The following is a 22,044-nucleotide window of genomic DNA, read 5'->3' as shown; positions in this document are numbered from 1 at the left end:
CCCTAAGGTGGGTGGTTTTTCCTCTTTTATCACAGATGAGAAGACGAGAGCTCATAGAGCTTAAGTGATTGGCCCAGTTTCATACAGTGGTTCAGTGATTCAGTCCCACACCCATCTGACTTTAAACTGTTGTTAGGTACCAGATGTTCTCATTCATTTTTCTGTTGGTCACATCTCTGGGCTATCCCATTATTGTTTCATTCAGGAAATGCAAGTAAGTAAGATTAATTTTTATAGTGCTGATTTTGAATCTGTTCTTTTAAAAGTAAGTCCCTCAAGAAAAAAGTAAACTGTCGATGGTATGATTAATGATACTCCTTATAGCTGATATGTCAAGACACTACTTTTAAAATGACTAATACACTTGAATCCAAGTTGTCAATCTTTTTTTTTTTTTTGAACCTGCAATGTTTCATTATATATCACATCTACTAAATGTTTTAAGTTGAAAAAGATTGGATTTACCTATGAATCATCAAAGAAATTCTCTAGGGCAGTGGTCCCCAACCCCCCAGCCGTGGACTGGTACCAGTCTGTGGGCCATTTGGTACCGGTCCTCAGAGAAAGAATAAATAAGTTACATTATTTCCGTTTTATTTATATTTAACTCTGAATGATATTTTTTTTGTTGTTTGCTTAGGTTTTTGTATTTTTCTGAAGCTGGAAATGGGGAGGCAGTCAGACAGACTCCCGCACGAGCCCGACCGGGATCCACCCCACATGCCCACCAGGGGGCGATGCTCTGCCCCTCTGGGGCGTCGCTCTGTTGCAACCAGAGCCACTCTAGCGCCTGAGGCCATGGAGCCATCCTCAGTGCCTGGGCCAACTTTGCTCCAGTGGAGTCTTGGCTGCAGGAGGGGAAGAGAGAGACAGAGAGGAAGGAGAGGGGGAGGGGTGGAGAAGCAGATGGGCGCTTCTCCTATGTGCCTTGGCCGGAAATCGAATCTGGGACTTCTGCACGCCAGGCCGACGCTCTACCACTGAGCCAACCGAACAGGGCTGTTTGTCTTTCTTTACTCCCCTCCCCCAACTGCCCCGTCTGGTAACCACTTCACTTTTGTCTATGTCCATGAGTCTCATTTTTATATCCCACTTATGTGTGAAATCATGTAGTTCTTACTCATAATTTTTATGACCATTTCTTTTGTGTTGTCTTTACTCTGAATGTGCCCTAGGATTTTGTACAGAACCTCTCTTTTCCATCTTTAAATATTGAATTTGTAGGTTTATTTTTATTTTTATTTTAGGTGAAAGTAGGGGAGATAGTGAGGCAGATTTCCTGCATGCACCACTATCAGGGGCTGATGCTCCAACAAAGCTATCCTCAGCACCTGGGGCTATGCTTGAACCAGTCGAGCTACTGGCTGCAGGAAGGGAAGAGAGAGAGAAGCGGGGAGAAGCAGATGGTCGCTTCTCCTGTGTGCCCTGAGTGGGAATTCAACCCGAAATGTTCATACGCTGGGCCAATGCTCTGTCCACTGAGCCACCAGCCAGGGCTGAATTTGTAGTTTTTAATCTATAAAAGGGGAATTTTTTAGGGTCCCAGGTTGTAAGGAGAGAGGTTAAAGGCTAAATTGTAAGTTTTTGTTTTTTTTTGTTTTTTACAAGGACAGAGTCAGAGAGAGGGATAAACAGGGACAGAGACAGGAACAGAGAGAGATGAGAAGCATCAATCATCAGTTTTTCGTTGCAACACCTTAGTTGTTCATTGATTGCTTTCTCATATGTGCCTTGACCATGGGCCTTCAGCAGACTAAGTAACCCCTTGCTTGAGCCAGTGACCTTGGGTCCAAGCTGGTGAGCTTTTGCTCAAACCAGATGAGCCTGCGCTCAAGCTGGAGGCTTCAGGGTCTCAAACCTGGATCCTCAGCATCCCAGTCCGATGCTCTATCCACTGCGCTACCGCCCGGTCAGGCTAAATTGTAAGTTTTATAGTGAAACATATAGTAGTTCATCTGTATGACTATCGCTTCTATGTATATTGAAGTCATACTTCCTTTCCTTAGGATTAGTTATTTTTATGATTAATTTTCAGTTATATAAGGAATGCATACATATTTTTATAATACTGAGAAATGTAATAGCTCTTAGAAGTTTCGTATGTATGTAGATTTTTAAAAATCCTGTACTTATTCATTTGCATACATATTTACCCATTAGAAAACATATAGTACTGATTTTTGTGTGTGGTTTTTACAAAAGTTGAATGATACTGTCATTGTTCTGCAGCTATTTATTTTTTACTCAGCAGATGATTTTGAGATCTGCCATATACATGACTAGAAAGCCCGGTGGTCATACGAAATGACCGCTGTTCTAGATATCATAAATTGTAATTAAAATGATTTGTGCAAAGGTGTCTGCTAATCAAACTGAATTACCCAGGGCAGGCTGCGAGGACTCCCCTTTGCTTACTGCTCCACGGGGTTTCCCCCTTCTACTTGCTTAATTGCTTAGAGTGCAATGAAGGAAACCATTGGCGGTACATTTCTTAAGAGCCACCGCTAGCTCAATAAATAAAGGTGATTTAAATAATAAAATGTTAATTCACATGTCAAAGATCTCTTTGTACACAACATTTCTTGTGTAGATCTTTCCATCATTTTTAAGCTCACCTTGCAGAGGACCATCAATTATTTTTAATTTTACGTCCATTCTTTCACGAACTCTTTTTTTTTTTTTTTTTTGTATTTTTCTGAAGCTGGAAATGGGGAGAGATAGTCAGACAGACTCCCGCATGCGCCCAACCGGGATCCACCCGGCATGCCCACCAGGGGGTGATGCTCTGCCCACCAGGGGGCGATGCTCTGTTGAGACCAGAGCCACTCTAGCACCTGGGGCAGAGGCCAAGGAGCCATCCCCAGCGCCCGGGCCATCTTTGCTCCAATGGAGCCTTGGCTGCGGGAGGGGAAGAGAGAGACAGAGAGGAAGGAGAGAGGGAGGGGTGGAGAAGCAGATGGGCGCTTCTCCTCTGTGCCCTGGCCGGAAATCGAACCCGGGACTTCTGCACGCCAGGCTGATACTCTACCACTGAGCCAACTGGCCAGGGCCTCTTTCACGAACTCTTGAACAGGCAACATAAAGTTGACCTTGTCCAAATGCAGGCTCAGGTAAAAAAATGCCAACACGCTTAAGCGTTTGGCCCTGAGACTTATTGATGGTCATAGCAAAGGCAAGTTTTACAGGAAATTGTCTATGTCTCAATTGAAACGGCAACCCTGTTTGAGATGGAGCCAAATCAATTCTTGGAATGACATGTATTTCACCTTTAGAGGAGCCAAAGACTTAGCTATTGTGACATTATTTTTTAAAATTCATTCATTTATTCATTTTTTTAGCGAGGAGAGGGAGAGACAGAGAGAGAGAAGGGGGGGAGGAGCTGGAAGCATCAACTCCCGTATGTGCCTTGACCAGGCCAGCCCAGGGTTTCAAACCGGCGACCTCAGCATTTCCAGGTCGACGCTTTATCCACTGCACCACCACAGGTCAGGCCTGACATTATTTTTCAATTGGAGAACCTCTAGTCTTGTACCATTGCAAAGACCCCTTCTGGTGTTAAGATTTCTTAACAGCATAATAGTTGCTCCAATCTTTAACCTCAATTTGTGAGGTGGCATGCCAGAAGGCGACAGACTATTTAAAAATTCCGTTGGAGCCTGACCTCTGGTGGCGCAGTGGATAAAGCGTCGACCTGGGAACATTGAGGTTGCCGGTTCAAAACCCTGCACTTGTCTGGTCAAGGCATATATGGGAGTTGATGCTTCCTGCTCCTCCCCCCTTTCTTTCTCTATCTCTCTTTCTCTCTTTCTCTCTCTCTCTTCCTCTCCCTCCCTCCTCTCTAAAATAAATAAATAAAAATAAATTCTTTAAAAATTCCGTTGGAAAGTTGTTGGCACTCGCTTTATTATCAGCTGCAATGGAATCAACACTTAAATATGTCGTGTCGTTCCCCTCTATGATATTTAAGACATCATCATTTAGTTTGTCTACATCAGAATTTTTAGGACACAATATTGCCCTTTCACTAATTTCACTGATGTTTCCAGGCTGGATTTTCAATGCAAACAAATGTTCACCTTCCCCTAACACGCTCACTTTGCGTTCAGCCCTAAATTGTTTCAAAAGCAGATGATTGCCAATGCAAACAAATGTTCACCTTCCCCCTGACCCGCTCAATTTGTGTTCAGCCGTGGCAACTTCACCCCATTAGCTAGTACAGTTACACAAGCAACCAATAAGCTATCGGCGACAAACAGACACTTAAGCCGCATATAATAAAGATGCTATAGGTAGACCTAGTTTGGATCACTGTTCTATAAACAATCATCTTGTAAATACATTTGTGGAACAGTGTTTTTTCACTCAGTTTAGGAAATATTAAATAAGATAATGGATTTGAAAATTAGGGGGAGAAACCAGTAGCCTAAATTCTTTCCATTGATGATCAGGAATCACTGGAGGGCAGGATTATGTGTGATGCTCTTTTCTATTCACCATGATAGTGGTATAGTCCCAGTGTTGTTAAGTACTTTCTGTGTTCAGCAAAATTGCACTGGCTTTTTTTTTTTAACAGCTTTTTTGAGATATTCATACACTATACAGTTAATTCAATTAAAGTGTACAGTTCAGTGGCTTAGTATACTTACAGATTTGGGCAACCATTAGAATAAATTTTAAAATGTTTTCATCACCTCAAGAAGAAACCCTTATCCCATAACTATTACCCTCAAAGCCCCCATTCCTCTCAGCTGTGGGCGACCACTAATCTACTTTTTGTCTATAGATTTGCTTATTCTGATCATTTCATATAAGTAGAATTCCATGTAATATGTCCTTCCTCCTTCCTCCCTCCTCCCTCCCTTCCTTCCTTCCTTTTTTTTTTTTGTATTTTTCTGAAGTTGGAAACGGGGAGGCAGTCAGACAGACTCCCGCATGCGCCCGACCGGCCCACCAGGGGGCAATGCTCTGCCCATCCGGGGTGTCACTCTGTTGCAACCAGAGCTATTCTAGCACCTGAGGCAGAGGCCACAGAGCCATACTCAGCGCCTGGGCCAACTTTGCTGCAATGAAGCTTTGGCTGTGGGAGGGGAAGAGAGAGACAGAGAGGAAGGAGAGGGGGAGGGGTGGAGAAGCACATGGGCGCTTCTCCTGTGTGCCCTGGCCAGGAATCGAACCCGGGACTCCTGCACGCCAGGCCGACGCTCTACCACTGAGCCAACCAGCCAGGGCCCCTTTCTTCCTTATTTATGGCAGAGAGGAGAGGGATAGACAGGAAGGGAGAGAGATGAGAAGCATCAATTCTTTGTTGTAGCTCTTTGTTGCAGCCCCTTAATTGTTCAGTGATTGCTTTCTTCTATGTGCCTTGACCGGTGGAGGAGGCTACAGCAGAGCAAGTGACCCCTTGCCCAAGCCAGCAACCTTGGCTTCAAAACAGTGACTTTGAGCTTCAAGCCAGCAACCATGGGGTTATATTTATGATCCCATGCTCAAGCCAGCGACCCTGTTCTCAAGCTGGTGAGCAGGCGCTCAAGCTGATGAGTCTGGTTTCAAACCTGGCTCCTCTGCATCTCAGTCTGATGCTCTGTCCACTGCGCCACCACCTGATCAGGCATATGTGGTCCTTTATGACTGACTTCTTTCACTTAGCATTATGTTTTTAAGGTTCATTCATATTAAAGCATGTGTCTGAACTTCATTTTTTTTTATTGCCAAATAGTATTTCATTGTGTGGACATACCATATTTTGTTTATTTATTCTTCAGTTGATGGGCACTTGAGTTTCCATTTTTTTGGCATTTATGAATAATGGTGCTGTGAACATTTATGTACATGTCTTTGTGTGCACATGTTTTTATTTCTCTTGAGTATATTCCTAAGAGTGGAATTGCTAGGTCTTATGGTTAAGAGAGACTCCATTAAAGGCTAGACCTAATATAATACTAAGGATCTCTATATGTTTTTAGATATTAGTATAACCACAAGGAACTGCTAGGGTGTTTTCCAAAGCAACTGCTTCATTTTTTCATCCCCACTAGCAGTGCATGAGGCTTAAACTTTCTACCTGTCTTTGCAAACATGTTATTGTCTGTCTGTATGCACCAGATCATCCCCTTTTCTTAAATATGTACCAGATCTTGACTGAATTATATAGACTTCTTTAGGCAGGTTTCCAGGAGAAAAGGCAGTTAAAGAATTTCTTTTTCTAATTTTCCAATTGTTGGGCTTGCTTGTTGTCTGGAAATGGATGTTATTAAATCATATGGTGACGATTTGGTGTGACTGAAATATTACTAAAAATCAGTAATATATTAGTTAAGGATACTCTTGACAGCATACTATAATTTTTTGTTTGCTTACTAAAAGTAACCATTCATTTAAAATTATACCACCTTTTGGGGGGCAGGTGTTAGTGTTTTTTAACTGAGGTATAATTGACAAAGAGCATTGTTAGTTTCAAGAATATAATAAAATCTCCCCATTTTTGTTAGAATAAGTAGAAGTCAAAAATGTACTTCCTTGGCCCTGGCCAGTTGGCTCAGCGGTAGAACTTTGGCCTGGCGTGTGGAAGTCCCAGGTTTGATTCCCTGTCAGGGCACACAGGAGAAGTGCCCATCTGCTTCTCTACCCTTCCCCCTCTTCTTCCTCTCTATCTCTCTTCCCCTCCCGCAGCCAAGGCTCCATTGGGGCAAAGTTGGCCTGGGTGCTGAGGACAGCTCTATGGCCTCTGCCTCAAGCGCTAGAATGGCTCCCACCAAAACGGAGCAGCGCCCCAGATGGGTAGAGCATCGCTCCCTGGTGGGCTTGCCAGATGGATCCTGAAAAAAAAAAATGTATGAAAATGGACTTCCTTATTACATCATGCCACCCAAGTATTTTGCTACTGTTGTTATTAGAGGTAAGCTAGTTGATTCAATTAAACATTTATTCTGTTTTCTAGATTAGTTAGCTTCACTTAATATCAAGGTTGGTTATCATAGTAAAAGAGCTACCTCAGTTATCTTGGCTTATAGTTTAAAAATTGTACTGGACTAGGTTGTAAGAGTGCTGCAAATTTTTAAGTCAAATTTCTTAAAAAAATTTTTTTTAAGTGCAGTGTTGGTGAAGATGATTTATAATTTAAAGGGATACAGTGCTATCTGCCAAATTGACATTATTCAGGAAGAATTTGGGGACTCTGCCAGTCATGTATGTCTATTCTAGTTATACATTCTGAAATTGGGGAAATAACCACAGGATGGATTCAGGGACCCACTGGACCCACTGTTAGATGGACCTGAGCTAGAACTCCATTGATCACCTGACCTCCATAAGCTCCTATTCTGACTGATAGACCACAGTGATCTTTTGGGTCTTCTGGAATTGGTGTCAATTCAGAGTCAATATCTGTAATCCTTGAAAAGTCTTTATTTCATTTTCCCCAGTGCACAATGACCCTTTTAAAGGGCCATAGATAGTCCTTTTGGAGAAAGGCTGGGAGAAAGACTAACAGTGTAAATTTTTGGCATTGTGGTGGGATCTTTCCTCAACAAGACAAGTCATTCAAAGGGGTCTGGTTATGTACACTGACTCAACTCTTGGGATTGATTCAGGGCGGTGACTCTCTCTTTTTAATGATGCAAATTAGGCTTTTATTCACTTGACCTAGAACTATTTGCAGATCAAATAAGAATTTAGTAGATGTACCATCTATTTCACTGCTTGGGACACTATGATCAGCCAGCCAGTGTGGTAAGTCTTTGGAAGTCAGACTGTCAAAGTTGCTTATTTGACTCTGCTATGGTGTGAAAAAGTGATGCTACTAATAACTAAAAAATTTATAGGACCCTTAGTTTTAATTTTCCATTAGTCTAGCCTTTAATGGACTATCTTTACTACCTCAGGGAGCTTGACTGTTGTCAGCTGTGCTCCTTTATACTTAATCAAGTTCAACTTTTGTCCACTTTTCTCAATCCCTTTTAAGATACCTATTTAGTTCAAAGAGGAAATAAAAACTTTAGAAACTCAATAAATGTTGACGTTTAAACTTTTACAGGAGTGAAAGATTAACCTTTGGCCCCTACTTCTACAACTTTTTCTTAGTTTATATGAGTTTCATTCATGTTCTCAAGGCTAGTTGTCAACATTAGTATCTTAACCACAGTTTTCATGGGTTTGTAACTTACCCACAAAGTTTTCTTTAGGCTTGTAACTGAAATACTATTTGAGCCCTTTAAAAAGTGCATTTTGAGTATATTAAAAATATGTTTTACTTTGTTTTTGGAAACTATACTTTAAGAAAAAATCCAAGAAATTTAATGGTTGTCTAGTTTTTAAACTGTCCATTTGGTTTTTTACTTTAAAAAATTATTAGTAGCAGGAGACAGGGTAAACAGTTTAACTGTTGGTGTAGAAAACAGGGCTTTTTTATTTAGGAGTCTAACTTGTTATCATACTCTGTTTAAAAAATTCTTACTGGATTATTTTTGAGACTGAGATGACTCTTTTAAGGGACAGTTTCCCCTTTCCAGTGACTTAGGTGATAGTAAGCATTCTCCTAAATAGCTATTGTATATCAAATATCAAGTAACAGACTATTTTACTTAGAAAATAAGATAAATAAAAGTACCATGTAACTAAACTTAATGTAATATGGACAAAGAAGTACTTATACAAGATATGAATTTACTGTTCAATTTAAGGTTGTGGGGAAATTTTTTTTAAAGAAACAAAAAAAGAGGAAAAATAATAAAACAACAAGAAGAAATAAATATACTACAAAACAGAAGAATAGGAATTAATCAATTCAGAACTGGAAAATTAGGAAACAAAGGGGAAAGTGGAAGGAGTAATTGGGTATAAGAAAAGATATTGGGGCCTAGACCAGGCGGTGGCGCAGTGGATAGAGCGTTGGACTGGGATGTGGAGGAGGTCCCAGGTTTGAGACCCTGAGGTCACTAGCTAGAGTGCGGGCTCATCTGGTTTGAGAAAAGCTCACCAGCTTGGACCCAAGGTTGCTGGCTTGAGCAAGGGGTTACTCCGTCTGTTGAAGGCCCATATGAGAAAGCAATCAATGAACAACTAAGGTGTCGCCATGAAAAACTGAAGATTGATGCTTCTCATCTCTCTTCGTTCCTGTCTTTCTGTCCCTATCTATCCCTCTCTCTGTCTCTGTAAAAAAAAAAAAAAAAGAAAGAAAAGATATTGGGATTTTTTTTGTATTTTTCTGAAGCTGGAAACAGGAAGAGACAGACAGACTCCCGCATGCCCCCGACCGGGATCCACCCGGCACGCCCACCAGGGGGCAACACTCTGCCCACCAGGGGGCGATGCTCTGCCCCTCCGGGCATCGCTCTGTCACGACCAGAGCCACTCTAGTGCCTGGGGCAGAGGCCAAGGAGCCATCCCCAGCGCCCGGGCCATCTTTACTCCAGTGGAGCCTCGCTGTGGGAGGGGAAGAGAGAGACAGAGAGGAAGGAGAGGGGGAGGGGTGGAGAAGCAGATGGGCGCTTCTCCTGTGTGCCCTGACTGGGAATCGAACCCGGGACCTCTGCACGTCAGGCCGACGCTCTACCACTGAGCCAACCAGCCAGGGCCAATATTGGGAATTTATAAAGAGAAAAAACTGGAAATGGATGCTGTTAGTTATATGATATTAACATGAAAGTCTTAGTGAAGTAGATAATTTCACTCAAAGGTAGTAGGAATTAATATTTTCAAAAAGATAAAAAATCAGAATAGACTCATATAACCAAGGAAAAATCTAGGCTATTATAAAAACTATTATTTTCTCCTTTTTCTCTTATAGATTCAAAGGAAGTTGCAAAAAATGTGCAGGGAGGTTCCATGCACCTCCCCTCCCCCAATGTGTGCATCTTGCATAGTTATAGTACAATCTTAAAATCAGGAAATTGACATTCATAAAATGTACAGAAATTCAGATTTCATGTTATACATGCATTATTTGTGTGTATGTGTGTGTGTGTGTGTGCACGTACTTCTGTGCACTTTTTTTTTTTTTTTTTTTTTTTCTGAAGCTGGAAACGGGGAGAGACAGTCAGTCAGACTCCCGCATGCGCCCGACCGGGATCCACCTGGCACGCCCACCAGGGGCGATGCTCTGCCCACCAGGGGGTGATGCTCTGCCCCTCCGGGGTGTTGCTCTGCCGCGACCAGAGCCACTCTAGCGCCTGGGGCAGAGGCCAAGGAGCCATCCCCAGCACCTGGGCCATCTTTGCTCCAATGGAGCCTTGGCTGCGGGAGGGGAAGAGAGGGATAGAGAGGAAGGGGGGCGTGGAGAAGCAAATGGGCGCTTCTCCTATGTGCCCTGGCTGGGAATCGAACCCGGGTCCCCCACACGCCAGGCCAACGCTCTACCACTGAGCCAACCGGCCAGGGCCATTCTGTGCACTTTTATCACATCTGTAGCTTTGGGTGTGTATGTGTGTGTGTGTGTGTGTACCTTTTTGTAACCACCACCACAATCAGATGTAGAACTGCTTCATTATTACAAGGTTCTCTCTTATTCCTCCTTTGTAGCTTTCTCCCTTGAAACCCTAGCTCCTGACAAACACTAATTTGTTTTCTCTATATATAAATTCATTATTTCAAGAGTGTGTGTGATATGTGCGTGTATGTATGTGTGCCTTTGTGTGCATGTATAGAATACAGCCTTTTGAGATTGTTTTTTTTCACTTGGCATTATTTCCTTGGAGTCCATCCAAGTTGTTATTGTATATTTAGACAGCCTATTCTTTTTTATTGTTGAGTAGTATTCCACACTATGGATATACTACTGTTTGTTAAACCATTCACCCATTGAAGGACATTTAGTTTGCTTCCAGGTTTTTGCTATTATGAATAAAACTGCTATGAACATTTGTGTACAGGTTTTTGTGTGTACATTATTTATCTGAAACATGTTTAGTAGTATAATTGCTGGTTCATATGTTAAGTGTTAAGTGCATTTTTAGTTTTAAAAGAAACTGCCAAACAATTTTCCAAATGAGTTGTACCATTTTACAGTCTCATGGCAAAGTATGAACGAGTCAGTTTTTCTACATATTTGCCAGCATTTAGTTACTGTCTCTCTCTCTTTTGGGGGCAGGGGAAAGGAAGGAAGGGACAGACAAGGATAGATAGACAGGAGGGGAGAGAGATGAGAAGTATCAACTCGTAGTTGCAGCTGTTTAGTTGTTCACTCATTGCTTTCTCATACATGCCTTAACTGGGGGTTCCAGATAAGCCAGTGACCCCTTGCTGAAGCCAGCAACCTTTGAGCTCAAGCCAGCAACTATGGGGTCATGTCTGTTATCCCACGCTCAAGCTGGATGAGCCTGTGCTTAAGCTGGTGACCTCAGGGGTTTTTTTTTTTTTTTTTTGTTTTTTTTACAGAGACAGAGAGTCAGAGAGAGGGATAGACAGGGACAGACAGACAGGAACGAAGAGATGAGAAGCACCAATCATTAGTTTTTTGTTGCGCATTGCAACACCTGAGTTGTTCATTGATTGCTTTCTCATATGTGCCTTGACCGCAGGCCATCAGCAGACCGAGTAACCCCTTGCTTGAGCCAGCGACCTTGGGCTCAAGCTGGTGAGCTTTTGCTCAAACCAGATGAGCCCGCGCTCAAGCTGATGACCTTGGGGTCTCGAACCTGGGTCTTCCGCATCCCAGTCTGGGGCTCTATCCACTGCGCCACCGCCTGGTCAGGCAGACCTCAGGGTTTTGAAACTGGGTCCTCAGCGTCCCAGGCCGACGCTCTATCCATTGCACCACAGCCTGGTTAGGCATCACTTTTTTATTTAAGCATTCAGATAAGTATGTAATGAAATCTTATTGTAGTTTATATTTTTATTTTCCTCGTGGCTGGCTAATGGTGTTGAATATATTTTCTCATGTTTCTGAGCCATCTTTATATTCTCTCCAGTGAAATGTCTGTTTATGTCTTTTGCCATTTTTCTAACTTGATTAAACAACAGTTGAATTTTGAGTTCTTTGTATAGTTTTAACATCATGTCCTTTGTTAAATATGTGGTTTATAGCTATTTCTTCCAGTCTGTAATTTGCCTCTTCTATTTACAGGGTCTTTTGCTGAGTAAAAGTTTTTATTTTGATGAGGTTTTATGTATTATTTTTTTAATGGATCAAGCTTTTGGTGTCAAACATGTCTTCATCTAGTCCTGGGTTGTGAAATTTTTCTCCCTTTTTCTTTTCTCCTAAGAGTTTTATGTTTTAATTTTAAGTTCTTGATCCTGTTTGAATTAATTTTTTAAATAAGATATGAGGTTTAAGTTGAGGTAATATATTTTACTATGGATATCAAATTGCTGTAGTACCATATGTTGGAAAGACTATCAAATTGCTTTTGCACTTTTGTCAAAAATCAGTGGGGCAAATTTGTGAGTCTATTTTCATCAGTTCTGAGAATTAAATGGGCTAATATAGAATACCCAGCCCATAGAAGTGCTACTAAAGTGTTGGCCATTATTATTACAATAGCAAATAAAGAAATAAATAATAACTTTTTAAAGTATTTGCATGGGCACTGGCCTGTTGGCTCAGTAGATGGAACATCACCCTGGTGTACAGATACCCCAGGTTCAATCCCTGGTCAGGGCACACATGAGGAATGACCATCTACTTCTCTCCCCCTCCCTTGCACCCCCCCTTCCTCTGTTGCAGCCAGTGGCTCGCAGCCTCAAGCACTAAGAATAGCTCAGTGCTCAAGCATAAGCCCCAGACAGCTGTGGGATTGCCGGGTGGATCCCAGTGGGGCATATGCAAGAGTCTATTTCCCCTCCTAACACTTAAAAAATTTGCATAAACCTTTTAATTAAAAAATAATAGTTATTTTTAGCCTGACCTGTGGTGGTGCAGTGGATAATGCATCGACCTGGAAATGCTGAGGTTCGAAACCCTGGGCTTGCCTGGTCAAGGCACATAGGGGAGTTGATGCTTCCAGCTCCTCCCCCTTCTCTCTCTCTGTCTCTCTCTCTCTCCCTCTCTCTCTCCTCTCTAAAAAAAAAAAATGAATAAAGAGAAAAAAAAATAATAGTTATTTTTAAAGTTTTTTTGTGTGTTTGTGAAGGAGGGATAGAGACAGACAGGAGAGAGATGAGAAACATCAACTCGTAGTTGTGGCACTTCAGTTTTTTCATTGATTGCTTTCTCTCGAACATACCCTGACTGAGGGGCTCAAGCTGATCCAGTGACCTTGGGCTTTGAGTCAATGACCTTTAGGCTCAACCCAGTGACCATCGGATCATGTCTAGGATGCCATGCTCAAGCTGGATGAGCCCGTGCTCAAGCTGGTGACCTTGGGGTTTTGAACCTGGGTCCTCAGTGTCCCAGGTTGACGTTCTATCCACTGTGCTACTGCCTGGTCAGGCTATTTTGAAAGTTTTAATTGTGGTAAAATACACATAACATAAAACTTAACCGTTGTAACCATTTTTCAGTGTGTAGTTCAGTAGTGTTAAGTTGATTTTCATTGTTTTGCAACAAATCTTCAGAACTTTTTTCATCTTCCAAAACTGAACCTCTATACTCATTAAACAACTCCTCATTTCTCCCTTCCTTCAGGCCCTGGCAACCACCATTGTGCTTTCTGTTTCTGTGAATTTGACTATTCTAGCTACCATGTCATGTAGGAGGAATCATACAGTATTTGCCTTTTTGTCACTCTTATTTCACTTAGCACAGTGTCTTCAAGGTTTATCCATTTTTTAGCATGTGTCAGAATTACCTTTGTATACCACATTTTGTTTATCCATATATATGTCAGTAGACACTTGGGTTGCTTCCACCCTTTGGCTATTATGAATAATACTTTGAATGTGGGTTTGCAGATATCTCTTTGAGACTCTGTTTTCAATTATTTTGGATATAGTATACCCAGAAGTGGAGTTGCTGTATCATAATGGTCATTCTATTTTTAATTTTTTGAGGAACTGCCATATATTTTCCATAGTGTCTGCTCCATTTCATATTACAACCAGCAGTGACAAGGGTTCCAATTTCTCCATATCCTTGTCACAATTTATTATTTTCTGTTTCTTTTTATTGTAGCCATCCTAAGGAGTGTGAGGTGAAATGGTATCTCGTGGTGATTTTGATTTGCATTTTCCTAATGATTAGTGGTGTTATATCTTTTCATTTTCTTGTTGGCTATGAGAGTAGACATTTGGGAAAATGTCCTTTGCCCATTTTTTAAATTGGGATGTTTGTTTGTTTTTCTTGATTGTAAGAATTCTTTATATATTCTAGATATTAATCCCTTTTCCTAAGATACATAATTTGCAAATATTTTCTTTCAGTGGGTTACTTTTTTCACTTTCTTTTTTTTTTTTTGTATTTCTCTGAAGCTGGAAACGGGGAGAGACAGTCAGACAGACTCCCGCATACACCCGACCAGGATCCACCTGGCACGCCCACCAGGGGCGATGCTCTGCCCACCAGGGGGTGATGCTCTGCCCCTCCGGGGCGTTGCTCTGTTGCGACCAGAGCCACTCCAGCGCCTGGGACATAGGCCAAGGAGCCATCCCCAGCGCCCGGGCCATCTTTGCTCCAATGGAGCCTCGGCTACGGGAGGGGAAGAGAGAGACAGAGAGGAAGGAAAGGGGGAGGGGTGGAGAAGCAGATGGGCGCTTCTCCTGTGTGCCCTGGCCGGGAATCGAACCCGGGACTTCTGCACGCCAGGCCGACGCTCTACCACTGAGCCAACCGACCAGGGCCTTTTTCACTTTCTTGATCATATCCTTTGATGCCCAGAAGTTTTCATTTTGATGTAGTCCAATTTATCCAACTTTTGGTTTGTAGCTTAGGTTTTGGGAGTCATCATTTTGGGTTAATTTTGGTATATGGTGTAACATAAGTGTCCAACTTCATTCTTTTGCATGAGGATATCCATTTTTCCCAACAGCATTTCCTCACTGAATGGTTTTGGCACCCTTGTCAAAAATCATTTTATTTCAAGTCATTATGTGGTAATACCTTAAACTTATACAGAGCTATATGTCAAGATATATCTTAATAAAACTGGGGGTTGGAGGAGATTAGCAAAGAAAAAATACTTTTTTTTTAAGTGAGAAGAGGGGAGATAGTGAGACAGACTTCTGCATGCACCCTGGCAACCCCTGTCTGGGACCAATGCTTGAATCAACTGAGCTATTTTTAGTGCCTGAGGCTGGTGCTTGGACCACCTGAGCTATCCTCAGCGCCCAGGCCAACATTCAAACCAAACAACCCACTGGCTGCAGGAAGAGAGGAGCAAGAGAAGGGGGAGAGGGAGGAGGAGAGAAACAGATGATTGCTTCTTTTGTGTGCCCTGACCAGGAATCGAATCTGGGATGTCTATAATCTGGACCAATGCTCTAGCCACTGGGTCAGCCAGCCAGGGCTGAAAAAAATTTTAAAGAAAAAAATCGTTCGACTATATTTGTGAGTGTTTACAGTTCTGGGCTCTTGATTCTATTCTATTTGTCTATTTGTCTATCTTTATGCCAATGCTATACTGTTTTGATTACTGTAGCTTTGTATTGTAATACATACATTTTGAAATCAGAAAGTGAGAGACCTCCAACTTTGTTTTTTCACAAGATTGATTTGGCCACTTGAAGTCTTAATAGAATTATCTGTCTTTTTTGTTGTTTTTTTTTTTTTTAAGATTTTTATTTATTGATTTTACAGGCAGAGGAGAGAGGGCGGTGAGGGGGAGAGAGAAGTATCAACTCATAGTTGCTTCACTCTAGTTGTTCATTGATTACTTGTTGTATGTGCCTTGATCAGACAAGCCCAGGGTTTTGAACCAGCAACCTCAGTGTTTTAGGTCAACACTTTATCCACTGTGCCACCCTAGGTCAGGCATTAATAGAATTTTCAGTGGTAAAGCACTAGCAGAATTTCCTTGAAAAAGAATAAAGCAGTGTTATGATGATTATTTATATTATTTTATTCAGTGCAGTAAAATGTGAAACAAATAAGAGATACAAATTGTGGAAAGGAAAATATAAACTTATTATTTATAAGTGCTTTTTTTTTACAGGGACAGAGAGAGAGTCAGAAAGAGGGATAGATAGGGACAGACAGGAATGGAGAGAGATGAGAAGCATCAATCATCAGTTTTTCGTTGCGACACCTTAGGCTTAGTTGTTCATTGATTGCTTTCTCATATGTTCTTGACTGCGGGCCTTCAGCAGGCCGAGTAACCCCTTGCTCGAGCCAGCGATCTTGGGTCCAAGCAGGTGAGCTTTTTGCTCAAACCAGATGAGCCTGTGCCTCGGGGTCTTGAACCTGTGTCCTTCCGCATCCCAGTCCGATGCCCTATCCACTGCGCCACCGCCTGGTCAGGCTTATAAGTGCTTTGACTTTCTATCCAGACAACTAAATCAAAAGGGAGAAACTGAGAAGTGATTAGAAAGAATAACAATTCAGTAAAGTGACTGGCTAACATGAAAGCTATATAATTTCTGAATGTGAGCAGCAGTATCAGGACAATGGGGAAAATTGAATCTCAGTTAGGTAGCTTTGACTATATGAAGATGTTGCAATCACGAATGGAAGTTAAACCTGGGTGGCCCATAAGCTTTTATACCTTTAGGTTTAATTTACCCCTAGAGATAATACATAGTTGAAGCCAAAGGCCAGAACAGGAATTGTATAAAGCTGGGAAGGGGCAAGCTTGTCTATGAACTAGGAATAGTAAAACTGCCCACCAGTCCAGGACATAGGACAGAAATGAGCCACTTAACTTTGAATTGTGGCTGTCAAAAGCCACCTGAAAAAATGAAAACTTCAACCTTGTGTGGAAATTCTGGGTAGGAAAACTAATGCGTTAATGTGTTTGAAACTGATTAATGTTACTGGCAGAGGCAAGCATTAACACCCTCCTTAACACCTGAAATATGGAGCAGTCTCCCAAAGCTAAATGTGAACTCATGCAAACTTACAAAGCACCTAGTAAAAAAGATGCAACAAATGGGAGATATTATGATTGAGGAATTGATAATAATAGAACAGTGTCTTTTTTTTAATGCATAAATTTTTATTAATGTTAATGGGGTGACATCAATAAATCAGGGTACATACATTCAAAGAAAACATGTCCAGATTATCTTGTCATTCACTTATGTTGCATACCCATCACCCAAAGTCAGATTGTCCTCCGTCACCTTTTATCTAGTTTTCTTTGTGCCCCTCCCCCTCCCCCTCTCCCTCTCCTCCTTCCCTCCCGTGCCCCCCCTCCCCTCCACCCCCGGTAACCACCACACTCTTGTCCATGTCTCTTGGTCTCGTTTTTATGTCCCACCAATGTATGGAATCATATAGTTCTTGGTTTTTTCTGATTTACTAATTTCACTCCGTATAATGTTATCAAGATCCCACCATTTTGTTGTAAATGATCCGATGTCATCATTTCTTATGGCTGAGTAGTATTCCATAGTGTATATGTGCCACATCTTCTTTATCCAGTCTTCTATTGAAGGGCTTTTTGGTTGTTTCCATGTTTTGGCCACTGTGAACAATGCTGCAATGAACATGGGGCTACATGTGTCTTTACGTATCAATGTTTCTGAGTTTTTGGGGTATATACCCAGTAGAGGGATTGCTGGGTCATAAGGTAGTTCCACTAGAACAGTTTCTAAAAGGAGTTGACTATTTAGTACAATGATTTTCAACCTTTTTCATCTCATGGCACACATAAACTAATCACTCAAATTCTGCAGCACACTAAATATATTTTTTGCTGACCTACTCCCCCCTCCCAAAAGGTATAATTTTGATTCATTCATACCAGACAGTTATTGCTGTGTTGGCTGTTGTCATTTTTTTAAATTTGACAATCTAAGGGAAAAAGAGTTAAGTGCCCCTGACTAAATAATCAGGTATTGCATGTTTGAAAAATTCTTGCAGCACACCAGTTGAAAATCATCAATCCTCATATAAATTACATATTCAGTTTCTTCCTTTGTCCCCATAATATCCTTGATAGGTGTTTTGTTTTGCTTGTTTTGGTATCCAGGATCAGACAAGGATCATACATTGAATTTAGTCATGCCTTTTTATCTTCCTTTACTTTGCTGGTCTTTTTTCTGCCTTTTTTGTTTTTTTTAATTATAGTGATATTTTTGAAAAATAACATTCAGTTTGTGTAAAAATCTTTGGTTACTTTTTTTAAAATTGTTTTTTTTAATTTATTCATTTTAGAGAAGAGAGACAGAGAGAGATAGAAAAGGGGGGAGGAGCAGGAAGCATCAACTCCCATATGTGCCTTGACCAGGCAAGCCCAGGGTTTCGAACCGGCGACCTCAGCATTCCAGGTCCACGCTTGATCCACTGCGCCACCACAGGTCAGGCAGGTTAGCTTCTTTACTAGACAGGAAGCTGGTTTAGAACAGGGAGTATATGTCATTTATCCTTGATAATTAAATTTAATCTAATGATTCTATAATTGGGATGCTGTGCTTCAGAAAAAGTCAGGTCTTTTGGTTAGACACGTAGCCAAGGAACCACAAAGATCTTTGTGCCTCTTGCATTGATTGATATTTCAAACACTACAATCAATGTACATCACTGTTATGTATACTTTATAGTTTATTTAATTATTAGTAATTGCTAATAAAAATAGTTTTTTAGTTCTCTCTTACCTGTATTTATGACTTGTCATTTACTTTTGAAAGCGAGGGGTATTTGTGGGTAAAGGGGACTGGTAAAATATATCATATGGTTTTATTACTATTGAAGGGGGAAATACTTTATAATGGTTACAGTGAAGATAATTTACAAAAATTATTTAAACATTTTAAAAAAACTTTATTGGTTGATTTTAGAGAGTCATAGAAAGGACGAGAGAGACAGAGAAGCATTCAAGTTGTTTTACTTAGTTGTGCATTTATTAGTTGCTTCCCATATGTCCCCTGACCCAGGGATCTGAACTAGCAACCTTGGTGTTTCAGGATGACTCTCTAACCAACTGAGCTAACTGGCCAGGGCCTCAAATAAAGTATTTTTAAAATTTGGGCATAGAAATATTTAGTTTCAGTTATTGGAGAATTCTATGTAAAGAAAGCTCTTCTTAAAAATTTAAAACATCATGGGACTGCCTGACCTGTGGTGGTACAGTGGATAAAGTGTCCACCTGTAATGCTGAGGTTGCCAGTTCGAAACCCCGGACTTGCAGGGTTTAGACACATACGAGAAGCAACTACTATGAGTTGATGCTTCCTGCCTCCCCCCATTTTCCTGCTCTCTCTTTTTCTCTCTCTCTTTCCCCTCTCTCTAAAATCAATAAAATCTAAAAAAAATGGAATTCAGTTTTTTTTCAGAATTAAAAAAGCTTTTCACTTCATGTTTATTATCAGTGCATCAATATAGAACATTTTATGATTAGTGACATGTGGATACCAAGTTTTTTCAAACACCAAGTGTTAGTATGTTTTGGTAAATGTCAATTTTCCCAAAACAAAATAGCAAACACAATTTTAGGAGATGGTGAATACCATCAGTATAATTCACCCAAATTACAAAATGGCAATACTTAAGATAATGCACGTATAAAAAGACTCTTCAAAAACTTCAAACTTCATGATAACATTAAACTACAAAATTTACTCTGGAAATGTAGGGAGTTATTTAAGGTTTTTTTTTTTTTTTAATTTATGTTTAAAAATATGGTGAGTGGTGGTTTGAGAGAGGTGGAGAAAAAGGACCTTTTCAGTAGATGGATTCATGTCTGAAAATACTTCAAGAGCAAAGATTTATTATAAATAAAAGATTTTCAGCAAGATGAACCCACGAGCAGTTCTTGCATCAATTGCACTCACAGGAGAGACATCTTCTTGAAGAATGCTTATTTTTAGAGTTGGCTACTTTCAATGATTCATCTTTTATTAGAACAGTATTGCAAGAATCCATGTACTTTACTAAAAGCTCATCTACTCTATCATTTAGAGATAAATGTAATTTTCAGAGTGTATTCATCATTGGCTACTCCATCTGTCATTCTTAAGTCTCCTTGGAAGTCTCTCAGCAGAATTATGTTGCTATTGTCTTTTAGTTGATTGAAATACTCTGTTCTTCAAGGCATCATCATGTTTGTTAAATATATGAATTAGACCTCTTTTAAAACCTTTGAATACCTGATTATCATCCAAATCCATGAAGTTGGACAATACTTACACATTTTTGGATAATAAACAGCAGCTTGATGTATAATCTCCTCTAGTACATCCCTGATACCATCTGAAAATATGAACACAAAGATATTGTGGTGTTAAAGCTTATCAAAGAAATTCTTTAAAAACTTTTTAAAAAATGTTTTATTCATTTTAGAGAAAAGAGAGAGAGAGAAAGGGAGGAGCAGGAAGCATCAACTCCCATATTTGCCTTGACCAGGCAAGCCCAGGGTTTCAAACTAGCACCCTCAGTGTTCCAGGTCAACGCTTTGTCCACTGCACCACAGGCCTCAAAGAAATTCTTACATCCTTCCTTGAGCATAATGTTAGATTCTGCCACAATTTCTTTAAGTTTAGCTTTCGGTAAAGCCTGTTCAACAAGCAAACCATGTGATTTAGCGTACCATTCTACCATATAAGGGTACTACTTCTCTTCTACAGTAAGAATAGGATCCATTTTAATAGCATAATATTTTTCTTCCCGTTGCAGTATCTTTTTATGGCATTCATCTGAAACCAGCTTACAGTTGTCAATGACAGTATGACATGTTTTCCTTCCTAAGAAAATCTACTCAATGTCATATCAAAGTCTGTTATTATCTGAAGTTTGACAGCTCTTTTTTTTTTTTTTTTTTTGCAAGAGAGATAGAGAGGGACAGATAGGGATAGAGAGACAGGAAGGGACAGACAGACAGGAAGGGAGAGAGATGAGAAGCATCAATTCTTCGTTGCAGCACCTTAGTTCATTAATTTTTCTCATATATGCCTTGACCAGGGGGCTACAGCAGAGCATGTAACCCCTTGCTCAAGCCAGCAACTGTGGGGTCATGTCTATGATCCCACACTCAAGCTGGCAAGCCCATAGGCAAGCCAGTGAGGAAAGTGGTTATTTTAAATAATACACTATAGCAACTTTGGGTACTGATTTCTCACCCCTTCCCTGGGGCTTATTATTGTTATTTGCTTGCTTATTTGTTTAGTGAAGGACTAGGTTATTTTAGTGAGGTCTCTTCTACCACTCATCTCCCCAGCAATTAGCCTGTGGTGGTGTCTCTCAGGAGGCACAGTTTTAGGTATGTCTGTAACTAGTAGGGCTCTGGGTCTGGGACCAACCCAGTTAAACTGCACTAATTGCCCATATTACTCTAGTGCAGGGGTCCCCAAACTACAGCCCGCGGGCCACATGTGGCCCCCTGAGGCCATTTATCTGGCCCCCACCGCACTTCTGGAAGGGGCACCTCTTTCATAGGTGGTCAGTGGAGGAGCATAGTTCCCATTGAAACACTGGTCAGTGCCCTGGCCGGTTGGCTCAGCGGTAGAGCGTCAGCCTGGCGTGCGGGGGACCCGGGTTTGATTCCTGGCCAGGGCACATAGAAGCGCCCATTTGCTTCTCCACCCCCCCTTCCTCTCTGTCTCTCTCTTCCCCTCCAGCAGCCAAGGCTCCATAGGAGCAAAGATGGCCCAGGCGCTGGGGATGGCTCCTTGGCCTCTGCCCCAGGTGCTAGAGTGGCTCTGGTCGCAGCAGAGCATCGCCCCCTGGTGGGCAGAGCATTGCCCCTGGTGGGCGTGCTGGGTGGATCCTGGTCGGGTGCATGTGGGAGTCTGTCTGACTGTCTCTCCCCGTTTCCAGCTTCAGAAAAAAATACAAAAAAAAAAAAAAAAAAGAAATACTGGTCAGTTTGTTGATTTAAATTTACTTGTTTGTTATTTTAAATATTGTATTCCCGTTTTATTTTTTTACTTTAAAATAAGATATGTGCAGTGTGCATAGGGATTTGTTCATAGTTTTTTTTTTGTAGTCCGGCCCTCCAACGGTCTGAGGGACGGTGAACTGGCCCCCTGTGTAAAAAGTTTGGGGACCCCTGCTCTAGTGTTTCCAACAATGCCCTGAGGCAT

At 41.1% G+C, this 22,044-nt stretch overlaps 1 protein-coding gene and 1 pseudogene across 1 annotated transcript in view; one reads left to right on the top strand and one right to left on the bottom strand.

Annotated features, from left to right (window-relative positions):
- TLK2 (tousled like kinase 2) overlaps nt 1-22,044 on the top strand; it is a 147,846-nt gene that overhangs the window by 34,329 nt on the left and 91,473 nt on the right.
- On the bottom strand, nt 19,784-20,766 carry LOC136324661 (cytosolic 5'-nucleotidase 3A pseudogene; annotated as a pseudogene).

The sequence above is a fragment of the Saccopteryx bilineata genome, chromosome 2 (genome assembly GCF_036850765.1).
Source record: "Saccopteryx bilineata isolate mSacBil1 chromosome 2, mSacBil1_pri_phased_curated, whole genome shotgun sequence".
Taxonomy (NCBI): Eukaryota; Metazoa; Chordata; class Mammalia; order Chiroptera; family Emballonuridae; genus Saccopteryx; species Saccopteryx bilineata.
Note: the sequence above shows the minus strand (reverse complement) of the source record. Positions and strands in the feature narration are given on the sequence as shown.